Genomic DNA, 13455 nt, shown 5'->3' on the forward strand with positions numbered 1-13455 from the left:
TTTACTGTTGGCTAGGTGGCCCTTATCTGCTCCAGGTGGACACAGACAGAATTCACACCTGTGGGAACAGCTTCTTTTTCTGCTGCATCAGCTGGGTGCAGAAACAGACTGTTCCTCTTACTGGACCAACCAGCCAGAAACCTGCTGTGTCAAGACAGGACTGGATGCACACAGGTGTCCTCAGTTAACTGATAAAACATTTATCAGAATGGGCTGATAGGAGTCTTTTGCCTGTACACATGATCACAAAACTGGATGTTCTATGAAGATTAAAGACTGGCTTGTTTGCAAAACAATTTAAAGTGTGAGCAGGTTCTGCCCAGGAGATTCTGTTCATGTAGTTGGAAGAGAAGCTTGGGTGGCTTGATAAGATGTTTTGTTTTGCTTCAGTTGCTGAACACTGAAGGAGCCTAGCTTGTGAGACCTGCGGCAGTTTCCTGTGCACAAAATCAAAACAGCTTTTCACTCCTGTGGCTGCACTTCAGCATGAACTCTCCTTGCCCCTGAACTAAGAACACAGATTGGTTAAAATGTTGCACTAGACCCAGATAGACATAGTATTGTTATTTATTCTACAGTTCTTTTACCCAGATCTCTTTCACCTCAAGAAATTTACTCAGAGAAAGACATTAAGAACAATGTGCATTATCTAAGCACACAGATCGGAATATTGCCAGTAATGAGTAGTTTCATTACAAAACCTGATGCAATTTGTTGCAACACCTGTCATCTTTGCCAGTCAGTGTACCAGTGCAATTAATGTTTTTATTCATACAGAACACTCTTAGTTTGCTTTAGGTAACACATATAAACAGCCAAAAGTACTGGCACCCTTATTTTAAAATGTATTCACTAATCTACTTGGTTGTTTAAATTGTTCCTTTACACTTTATGGACAGTCATATAGATACAGTACACAGCTGCAGAGAAGTTATTGGCAATCATCAGGCAGTACAGTTGACTCTTATCTAAAGAGTGTCAGACGCGTTTTGAAATGAGTTAAACCAACTGGAATATTTACGGTTACTTGCTAAAACGAATCAGTGCTCTGTAAACATTTAAAAGTGCAGCTGATAAATGCACACAGTTTACTACATCTTACACAACTCATTCAAATAATTGTTACAAATTATTGTCATATATTGAGTCGGCACCCACCATTTTAAACTCCGACAGAAATCAAAATATAAAAAAACAGAAGTCTGCTGCTTCTTCTGAAAAAACCCAACTAAATTAAGTCACACATTTGCATTTATCTTACAGTAATTTTGTAAGTATCTTTTCAATCTCCATTGGTATCAGCTGTCGACCTTTTATATATTAATTTCTTCAGTTAAATTCTGTTTTTAGTTGCAAATGTTGTAGAAACCTTTATTCTTCATCATTCAGTTAACAAGTACCAGTAAGGAAAAGCAAAAATACTGGTGTTTTTGTCTGCAAATGCTAACTATGTCATGTAAAAAGCATGGTCTGCAATTCAGTAAAGACCTGCTTTGATATTCAATGTTTTTGCTTTTAGTGTAACAATTTTCTTGGTACAGTCAAATGGTTTGCTAATCAAGTGCAAGTTTTAAACCAACAGTGCTGTGAATTACAGTATCTCAGCTGCCAGCAGGTAAAGTCCCTTGCAGAATTACTCAGTGGAGGATGAGTTTCATGTGAAATCACCAGCTACAAACGGGCTGACAAAGGGAACTGATCTCAGTGACTCTGCAAGTGAAGGTACCAGGGGAAAATTCTCAGCGAGTTGCCTCATGCCTTGCAGTTAGAGTGTGACCTCACCGAGGGTGACAGTCAGATGACACCAGGGGCTGGGCCAGTGGCTGTCATGTTACTCTGGTAGGAGGCACCTGACAGGCAGCCTCCCAGGCCAGCATGCTGTGCATGAGACAGTTCAGCCTGTGCTCTGTATTCCAGATCAGAGTTCCTGCAAAGCCACTTGATTGGAACACGACAAAATAATTCCAAGTGTTCAGAAATGGATGAGTGAATGGTTACCTCCAGATCCTGCTGGAGTAGGACTCCCCGGGACATGAGCATGGGGGGGGCGGGGTGCTAGAATCACCGACACACAGCATTCAGTTATCAGCTCATCAGCCTTTGTAATGATCCCACAGGCACGGGTGCGAGTTTGTCCCTGCCCTCCTCTGCACAGCGTAACAATCTGAAATACAAGCAAGCTTACAAATGAGGGGAGGCCAAGTAGCCCATTCAGCTTGTTTAACCACTAAACAAGCTTCAACAATGTGGCTGGGTAGCTTGTTCCACACTCCCACAACCCTTTCTATAAAGCAGTGTCCCCTGGTCTCAGTTTTAAACTGTTTTTAAAATGAACTGTACTGGTGCTCCTGCAGCAATGGGGACTACTGTGGTGAAAGTTAACAGCCAGACAAGGCAAAGAGGATCCAAGTGTTTACACTTCCAGTAAGAGAGAGCGCTCCACCTTATTAAACAAGGAAAACAGCCAATTACATTACAATGCATTTAAGACTTTTCACTTAGGCTTACTAAATGGTTTTTCTCTGGCCTAGGGCCCTGCCATTCTCCTGCAGAGTCCTCCAGAGGACATTAAAGAGCGATTAAATCCTTAACAGGATGACTCGTCTTTCAGAGGAATCAAAGCAAGCAAAACGCTCGGGGGCCTCTGTCATCACGGCTGCTGAGGTCATTGCTTTTGCCCACTGGCCTGAAGAGAGGAGTGACGCTTGTCCAATGAATTCATTAATTACACCAATTAAACAATCGGGAGCTTGAATCGAAAAGGCAGAAACACATGTCCAGGAGAAGAACAAACCAACGGAGATGACAGAAGTTAAATCAGCTTAATTCTTTGGGATGTAAAGATATTTTCTATTCATCTAAGAGCAAGCGTTGCCTTCAGGGCTGATGAGTCACAGCAACCTGTAGCAAACAAGCGCACTGCACGTCAGGATGCTATCACGTCCTGCTACGAACACAATCAGATCATTCCCAGTTCGTCTCAGCAGATTTCCACAGCTTAGTGCAGAACAGGATGGGCTCTCGTAACAAGATCAACTTATTTTTCTCATCCTTGCTCTACGGAGAGATGAGGAAGGGGAGACTGGCCTTGAAACTACATAAGCCAAAGAGAATGTGAGCTCAGATCAATGGAACTGCAAACAACTGCACAGCAGAAAACCGACATTAAAACATTTAAACAAAGTCTTTAGTTTTGCAAAGGAGTCTTTGATTTAAATAAAGATATGAAAAATATACCGAGATCTACACCAACCCTGGTCCTGGAGAGCCACAAACCATCATCCCAAATCACCTCTTTTTAAAATGTAGGATCAATTGAAATTAGGCGATCAATTAAGCAGGTAATTTGTTGGTCCTTGAAGGCTGAAAGATCTCTGAATGACTTAATACAACTCCACCCATTTATTTAATCATAGATAAGGTCTCCCAGTCCTTTAAAGGTTAATTATTTAAAGGCCACCTATCAAACCTGCTGGACCAGGCCTCTCCGGGCCCAGGGTTGAAGGCCCCTGGAGAGATTAAAGTTTTGGCTACACAGCTCATGCTTTTTTTGTGATCAATTTGTTTGTTTTGTTTTTTGGGACAAAAAAAGAATCTCACCCAGTTCTATCTGGCTCTCCTCCCCTGGTGACCTATTGCCTCTCTGGACACCCAGGCTCTGATCTGGGGCAGAGGGGACAGTCAGTTGTGCTGCAGCAGCCCACCCAGTCTCCCCCCTGCACCACGGACCCCTGCTCCAGAAGGAGTGTAATGAGGAGTAAATATTCATATCTCAATATTTTACATGTTTAATGATTCATATGTCTTCTCCACTACATCATCTAGAAGTATAATGGACTGCAAGCTGTTTATGTGAGATCCAGGAGTCTGCATTTTAGACAAGCAGAAAAATGTCATTAGAACTGAAATTGAAAATTTGGGATGGAAAGGTGAGACTGCAAATCAAACAGTTTGGAGCAGAGGCTCAAGAGAGAGAGGGACTGACAAGAGAGAGGACAGTGAGACAGAGTGGACAGCCCTGGCCAGGACAGAAAGGACAGGTGGACAGTGAGACTGAGAGTGGACAGCTCTGGTCAGAAGTGGACAGCCCTGACCAGTGGCCAGTGGCCAAAAGCACTGTACACAACCATCTAAGACGAGCATGCACAGCACCAAACTTTACAGGGAAGATAAAAAACAAATAAAACCAGAGACCCAGCCCATATACTCTATTACTGACTAAAAATATTAATTTCTAAATAATCTGCACCTAAAGGAAGGAGAGCACAATTACTAATTATGGCAAAGTGTTTGCATGCAATTATACTTCATTCATGGCAATCTTTAGGGAATGGACAATTAACACAGGTTCTGTTCCAATTCTCTGCAGAATAATAAGAGGGTTTTATGCAAACATTGATCTCAGATTTCTACCAGAAGTGCTTAAAACTCAAACGTTTTTTTAAAAGAAATAAAGATATTTTTGGTGCCCTTTTCAGATTTCTGGCTCAAACATGGTCGTAATAAGGAATTAGCTTTCTGAAGCTGTCGCCCTCATTTTGCTTGAGTGTTCATTTGCATTCAACAGGTGGCTGCTCCAATTCAATAGAATTCGGCCCGTTTTTCCGATGCAAATTCATGCTGCCAAAAGCTAGAGACGTCAGCCCCTTCAGCCAGACGTTGTGTGTTGCCCTGTCCTCTTTCAGAGGAGACATTCAACGCCTCTTTCGTCCGCAAGGAGAGGGGCATGCTAGCCTAGCAAACAGCAGCAAAGTGAGCAGGTTACCCTGACCCAGGCATCCAGGCTACGGTGACAAAAATGTTGAAACCACATGCCTTTTTCTGTCTTTCTCTTTGGCTCCTGCCAGCACAAAGTGATTGTTGGTAAAGTAAAAGAAAACACAAGGCATCAGAAACACTGGATGGCTCATCCAATCACACCCATAACCTGCCTCTTTAGACTCTGAAGATATTGGGACTTAAAGGCATCTAATCCTTTTTAAAGCAAAAAACAAAATAACTCATAACAAGGAAGGTTTTGTGTTAATACAGTGTGGAAGATTTGGGAAACACAAGGCAAAAGTATACAAACCAGGAGTCATCAACAGTGACTACTGGATTCTAAGCACTGAACCGACCTTTAATTCCTTAATTAACCAGGGAGCTGCAGATCACTTCAATAATTAAGGATTAGCAAAGACTTGTGATGGCCTGGGATCTACATGATTAGTCTTGACATGAATAATATTCAAATAGCTAATAAAAATGCAAAAAAAGAAAGGGATACATGTAGCAGCAGACAGCCTCTGTAAATAATAATAATGTTAAATAATCAGTAACCCCACGCAGTGACAAAGAGATCAAACATAATGCAAGGAAACACAGTCTTTGTCTGCCTGTGCATGAAACAGGACAGCAGCAGCTGAGGTTTGGCTTGCGTGCTGGAGAACAGGGTGGGACCGTCTCGGCCGGACAGCTGGAGCCGAGAGGAGTGGCCTGTCAGTGCACAGCCCCAGCCCGGCCTCTCAGTCTCTCGATCTCTCTGCCGCTACTCGTGCTGTTCTCCCCCCCCCCCCCAAGTCCCTTTTCCTGCTCGTAAATACAAAAGTCCAGAATATCACAGAACATTCAGTTATCTCACCCTGAATTACCCTGCACTCCTTGAAAACCCCCGAGGTTAACTAGCAGCCAGCCTCAGAGCAGGGACAGGCTAAAACAACTAAGTGCTGGGAGGTCCCTTTTGCTCTTCTGTTGTTCCTAAATCTGTTCCCTCTTGCGCAATGCCTTGTTTCTCTTGATCTGCAGCACATTTTGATCAGAAAGTCCTACATACATATTCAAAGCAGGCAAAGGTCTCCTGGCAGTACCCTGCGGAGTGCTTTCGAGAGAGGTGTTCTGTTTTGTAGCTTCGATTTCTCTGCTCACGTCTGTGCAAAATATTTTTGCAGGTACACATGCCTTGCCTGTTTACTCCAGGCCTGCTGTCATTGTTGTTGAAGCCACTGCCTGTGTGGTGAAGTCAGATTCACTCTGCCAACACACACACAAACACAGCACTCAGCTGCATTTGCAGAATTGTACTACTGCAGTATTGAGAATGGGCATTTCAGTTACTCATGATTATGCTGCAATGAATGAATGGAACTGAGTATGATTGAAGGTCTAGTCAGCTCAACCAAAAGGATTGCTTGCCTCTGAGAGATATCTAGCTTTCTGTGAAATTACTGCCATTTTCTTCTGAATATGACTGCAAAGTCTATAAATATATACTGATGCCAAGAAATTCACTGTTAATGTTTGCAGAGAAATACAGTCATTCCCCTGTCTCTGTGCAGCAATGAACATGTTACATGATAGTAACATGAAACCTGCATTACTTTATAGGTCTCTTAAAATCAATATGTTTATCTCAATAGTGAAATGGTAAATGCATGTTCTTTCTTTAGATAGAAAAGTGCAGTGTAGATTTAAACAGAAGCCACTGTGCAAAATTTGCCAAGTATGGGAGTAGAGAACTGCAAATTTCTTGGAGAAGAGTTAGAACAAACAGGTGGTGAGGTGATTGTCAGATTGCCCACAAAATGCTTATAAACGGAACTAACACCAGCTAGTAGTTGTGGAGGAGGTACATATTAATATTAAAATATGATCTGGGGGGTCAAACTCAGACCTGAGGTGTGGCCTCTTTCAAAACCTTCTGGTCAACTTTCACAAGGAAACTCTTGAAGAGAGATGGAGGGCTTATTCCAAATTAGCTCAACCCCACCTTTAAACCCCTTAATCAGTCAATCTGCTGAGCGTTCAAAACAGCAACAAGTCGAGTGATGGGACCTTCCGGCCCTGTCTGCTGAACGCAGCTCAGTTCCCATGTGAAATGCCGCTACACGGCACCACAAAGTGCCATTTCTGATGATCGTCTCTGCCCCAGAAAAGTATGTTTTTCCAAACATGAGGGTTTGTACACAGCCTGCGTTAGGGATCCATCTGCAACGGGTGATCATCTTGCAGGAAGGCAACTTCCATGATCATGATTTCATGATAGTGTGAGTGCATTCCTGCTCCACATCATGAGCTTAACCTTAGGACTGTAGAAAAAAAGCATGTGCAAGAGAGGCTGGAAAATTGCCATCTTTAATCCAGGGTCATCTGACATTATTTTGTCCCCCTGTACGTAACAGAAAAACAAAAATCAGCGTGCCCGTGCCTGCAGCAGGGCCTGGATAACAACCGAGAGGAGCTGGGAGGGCGCTAAGCAGTGTCATTAGGGGAAGGTTTAATTACTACAGCCACATGACTGAGAGACAAAAACAAATGTGAGCAGGCAGCTGAAGGAGCCACACTCCACTGCCTGTATAACAAGAAAACAAGCCTGTTTTGTTTTTTGTTACTTTGCTGTTTGCAAACCTCTTGATTTCCACTTCCTCTGCTTCTGTTGCCTCTTTGTGGGATTTATTGACAAAAAGTCACATTCATCCCTCCTTATTATTCACAACTTCATGGGTCCAGGAGTCACGCACATTCCGCAGCAGGAAAACAAAACAGCTCCCTAAATTAGGAGGAAGCTTAAACAGCCGCATGAAGCGAAGAAAACAGATTGTTAGCAAGCAGCTTCCAGCTCGAGGGCTGGAGAAAAACGTAGGAAGCCAAAAACAGAAGAGTTTCTTTGACTGGACATTTCTGCAGCAGAGGTAGATTAAATCTGTCAGTGAAAAACAACCCCGCCCCCTGCCAGCTACATAAAACAGAAAAACCAAAACACAGCTGAGTTGTCGAGAGAAAAACATGCTTGTAAGAATCACAGGAAAAGGAAAAACACAGAACGCGTTTGATACTGAGAGACGTTTTTACGATATTGCAGAGCAACAAGAAGACTTTAAATTGAACACTGTCCAATCACTGTCCATTCCTAGAAAAGATCAAATATAGAATTCTAATAATAGCATCTTATGAAATGTGTTTACAGCACTTGATCCCTTGATTACAGGCAGTACAGTACATGGAGTGTAAGTCATGAACATAACACCATGTCGTCTGGAACTGGGATGAAGCCGTGTTAATAGCTTGGGACCAGGCTGACAGTTTTCTTAAGCATTCTGCATATTTCACAACTTAAGAATAATCTATGAATGTCTCAGAGCTCCCTGACTTGCATGTAAAAGGGATTTTCTGCATTACCCTTCCAAAAAGATTTGGCACTGAGTGCTCTTTACGACAAAATGGATCATTCCATTTCTAATGAGGGTGTCCAAAGTTTGAAGACTCTTGTGTTTGCATACAGCTATTAGACAAACATACTGTATATTTAACACCCACCTCTTTTTAACATAGACTCATCTGCAAAGGAATGTACATAATTAGATTTCCTTTTAGTGTCAGCCTATCTGGAAAAGCAATACTGCTCATGTTACTGTAAACATGTTTGGTACTGAATGTTTAACACAGCATATAAAAAATATTAGAAAAAGCAATATTACAGTCAATGAGATACAAAAAAATAAATGTCTAGTGTATAATTTTTATTTTTGCAACCATGATTTTTAAAGTCATCACATTATTTAATCTTGCTTAGCTCCTGTTAATAATGCACTGCCTTAATGTGCACAGATTCTCCAAGACCAAATCAGCCGATCACTAATCACTTGGTATGACACCAATTAGTAGTAGTTGCTGCATTTGGAAATTTAACCCTGAATTTTGCAAAGCTTTAAAGCTTCATTTACACTGTTAAACTCTTTCAGTTTAAGGGTAAATTCAAAATCCCATGTGGGAGTTTCCTGTGACTCGCTGCATTTCTCAATGATACAGTTAAAGGTTTGCTGTTCCATCTGCACAAACAGATCTTGTATCTCGGTTGCTCGAGCGAGATGTCTGAAATAAGAAAAGGGGTCTTTCGCCAAGCATTCCCTAGAACAGGTTTTGCAAAGCTGGTCATGGGATGTTGGTGTTTGTGCTCAGTTGACTCCTGAATATTGAAGGTTGAAAGCAGCTGAGAGAATAGGTGTGATGAGTAAGGCCCTGCACCCACAAGTGTGTTGACTTACCTCACACGGGAGCTGTAACAACACTGCTCGAACCTGGTGTCCGGGACAGCGAGGAGAACCTAAGTGCAGGTGAAGCAATTGAGGGAGTCAAAACAGAATCCGAGGGAAATTCCAGAAACACAGTCCAAGTGCAAGTTCATAGCCAGGTAAACACAGGAACAAAGTAGCAGGGGAATTAATGAGTGAGGCTGAAGCGCAGCACAGTCAGAGCACAGGAGGTTGAGCAGGAGCTAGGAAGGCTAAGGCTCGAGACGACACCCTAAGACTGAGCACAAAACTCTATGATTGAGCTCCTGAGCGACATGAGACCTGAACCTAAATAGCTCGCTCCTCATGAGGTAGATGTGGTCATTAACGACGTGCAGGTGGACCAGATCTCCAGCCAGAGCACATAGTCACGGCAACGAGACTGATTGAGAAGGGCTTGTTGAGGCTCTTCCGGTTTCTGTGGTGATTCTAATGAGCTCTCCAGAGTCCCGATGGGAGCAGGCATAAACCCAGACATGCACACTTACACCAGGGCCATCAGACCACTTGGCTTCACTTTGCTTCCAGGAGTGGTGTGTCCGGATTTCTCTCGGAGTACTTTCCTTAGAAGACCAATGACCTCTTGACCAATAAGAGTGCATCTCTGTCAACAGGTAGCATTGAAGATACAGCCTCATTCCTGCTGCGGTAGCATGAGCAGAGGCATCTGGAGTTCATCATTCCAGGGACTTTTCTGGGATAACTAAGAGGAGGAGGCTCCCAGTCCTGGTACCGGAGAGTCAGTGAGCCTGCAGGATTTCTAGATCTGCTTAATGTAGCAGCACCTGCTATCTGGGTTAACCGAATCCAGAACCAGGAGGAAACCCATGTGAATATGGGGAGCACATACAGACTCCACACAGACAGCACCCCAGGTCCATAACTGAACCTAGGGCCACAGTGACGCAAGGCTGCAATACTAAGCACTGCGCCACCGTGTCACTCAGCCAGTAACAATTATTCTGTTAGTTGGACTGGGCTCACTAGGAAGAATTAAAAATACCTGACTGGATTCTATGCATATTATTTCTCAAGTTATACCAATTTACACAATGAAGAGAAAATGACCAATTACTATCTTAATTAAAGACAGGAAACACTAGATTTGGCCCAAGGCCAGACAAAGCAGTTTCCTCACCCCCCTCATGCAGCGCAGATAGATCCATGACAGGTTTTGCAGCTGTTCTTCAATTTTAAGTCTGAGTCGCCTCAGTAATTGTTATTCTGACGATCTCCCAGGAAAAACCGTCTCAATAACAGGTTTAACACCCCCCTGACGTATTAAAAAGGGAAATTAATTCTTACGGGTGTATTATCAGTATTATTTATTAGCCGAATGCGGGAATAGCTCTAAACCATTAGATTATGTGCTGAAAGACATGACTTAGCTGATGTGCTTGCTTGTTTAAACTTTCCAATTAAATTGCTTTTTCAGTCGGGTTTGACAGAAATCAACCCACAGGGCTTTACGTAGCTTCTTTTTCAGTTACCTGCCGTTATTTCTGACTAAACAGCTATTACTAGTTGATGAATTGATGATGAACAGACACAGGTGGGCAGGGTGCTTCATTAGACACACCCACTGGGGGGGGCAGCGACATATAATCAGACCACCCACAGTGGGAGGTGACATTGCACCAGACACGCCCATGGGGAGGGGCCAGATTGAGCAGACACGCCCATAGTGGGAGTGGCAACAAGTGTTTTTTCCTTCTGCAGAGGTCCACCTGCCTGCATGTTAGGCAGCACACCTGAATGAGGGTAGTTATGACAACTCAGAAATTGGTACAGGTTTTTTTGGGGGGAGAGGACAAATATGTAAATATGTCCCAAAGAGAAGCTGAAACCAATAAGTCTGTAATTAAGAACTCAGCTGGAGCTAAAACCAAAATAACATTCCTCCAGGACCAGGGTTGGGAGCCACTGAGTTAGGCACCTTCAATTACAAACACAGCTGATTCTGATTTCATATCCACCTAATCAATTCAATTTAGTCATTAAAGTCTGAGACTGAGTGCAAACCAGGGCCTAAGAGAGTGGACCTGCTTGCCCCGATCTGCTGTAAAAAAAAAAGGCACGTGTTACACCAAGAGTTGCAGGAGTCTAGAACAAACAACCCAGCTGTGTTCTTGCTGAACATGATACCCCGGCTTCTTTTGAGAAACAGTTGGATGAGGCACTCGGAGTCATTAACTATGATTAACACAACAGCTAGATGGGCTGAATTGCTTCTCCCTATACTGTGGTACTCTTGACTCACTGGCAGTGTTGATGCAGCACTGACGTTCACATGACCATAAACTAAACGGTCACAGAGTGACTTACAGACGACTGCATTTAACAGATTTTCAGACAACGTCTGTTTTACTGCTACTGTACTGCCAGCACTGTGGAAAAAATGTTTGTACTTGTCTAGGTTGAAGGAGCTGTGCTTTGAAACAATATCCCCTCTTTTGGCAACATTTTGTTTGTTTTCACTTTGGGAAGACCAGTGAAGGAGGAGCTCGGCATCTTGATGTCTAACATTCCTGGAGTGCTTGGCTGCCCCTCTTTCCTTCCCCCAAATGAATTCCTCTCTGGCAGACACCAGTCTGTCTTCCACTCCGTCTCTCTCCATTTTCCAGTAACTGTCTCATAGAGCTTTCCCCTTCCCTTGCTGTACATAACCAGGAAGGAATTTTCTTCTTGGAACTCCAAAGAGAAAGGGAGAGCTCCAGGGAAACAATAGCGCACTACCTTATAAGGACAGCTGCAGTGTGCCGGTGTTGTTTTGTGTCTTTTTGCGAACAGACAGTAGCAGAGCACCTCAGCAGCAGCCTGACAACATCTGATCCACACGATTCCTTGGCTCTCCTGAAACACCTTCTTGCCAATCCTTCCAGGAAAAAAACAATGTCGCTTCCGAAAAATTGACTGCAAAGGAGGGACAGAATTTAGTGTTATGCAATGCTCCGAAATTCACTGAGCAATGTGTGTGAATCCCAGGTGGGAAACTTGTTGTTGTACTCTTAAGCAATGCTCTTGCCTTAGACTACTGTAGTAAGAGTACCCAGCGGTATGAATGGGTACAAATGTAAGTCACTCTGGATAAAATAATCTGCCAAATGAATTAAACATTATTTTTAATAACAGCCTGTGTAACAATGACATATACCCCTGCACCTTAATAGCCTCAAGAATGTGTAGTAACATGGCATGTCTACATGACGCACAGGGCTTTCCTGTTTTTATATTAGCCTTGTTTCCTGAAGACATCATTTGACTTCAAGTTTAAACCCTTTGTCAAGACTAAAGTCTTGCCTCACAGTGCCCCCCCTTTCTGCACTATTAAGGTGACAGCACAACACCCACTGGGTGGAAGTCTGTCCTAGCAAGTTAAGTGCTCTGTGCTGGTACCTGGGTATAGCTGGGTGCATAAAAGGGAAACATATCTTTATTTCACAATGTAACTGCAGTGTCTGCGGTGGAAACGTGAACTCACAATCCTCTGGTCATCTCATAAGTCAGGGAAGTTCTGACTAATCTTGGAAGCTCATAGACCTACTCACTTTCATTCTAGCATATTCATTCATTTCTAACCACTCCTTCCAATACAGAGTCGCAGGGGAGCCGGGACCTATCCCAGCAAGCAACGGGCACGAGGCAGGGTACAACCTGGATAGGAGGCCAGTCCATCGCTGAGCAGACAAACACACTCACACCAGGGCCAGCTGGAGGAAACTGCAGTACCTAGAGGAAAGCCACACAGACACTCCACACAGATGGAAGCCCAGGAGTTGAACCCAGGGCCCCAGTGCTGCGAGGTAGCACTGCCAACCACTGTGCCCATATCGCCCTTCATGCCAGCTAAGCTTACTTAACTGAAGCCTTTAATGAACGAATACGTGGTGTGAATGGATTTTTTCTCCACTCTGATTTTTTTTTATGTTGGGATTCTGTTACTCACAAAATGCACCATTGAAAAGACAACAATTTGCCCTTGGAGTGTGAAAATGCGCACAAAGATATAGACCTCTGAAGCCAGGAACGTAGCAGCGTATTAGCAACTTTGCTTCCAGGTGAAAATAAATGTGCACAAGACCTAAGGTGGAGAATTGTGATTCCAAGTTTTCAGCACACCCCTGAAACAGCAAAATGCAGAGGGTGAGCAAAGGAGGCCGTCATCCAGGCAGCTTCCTTAACCAGTCAGGCGTTCCTCATCCACAGCTCAGCTGCCTCGTGCTGCACCCCCCCACTGGACTGACCTGCGAGGGTGTCAAGGGGACGTGTGGAGTGTGTTTGTGCTTCTTAGCAACTTGAACGTGTGTCTGCTGTTGACGACAGTGTTTTGTAGCTCTGTTGGCATTCCACTGTGACGTCAGCCATCTCTACGGGGTGCTGTGCAGGGGAGGAGCAATTAGGGGAGTCT

This window comes from Atractosteus spatula, chromosome 28, assembly GCF_055471065.1.
Source record: "Atractosteus spatula isolate fAtrSpa1 chromosome 28, fAtrSpa1.hap1, whole genome shotgun sequence".
NCBI lineage: Eukaryota > Metazoa > Chordata > Actinopteri > Semionotiformes > Lepisosteidae > Atractosteus > Atractosteus spatula.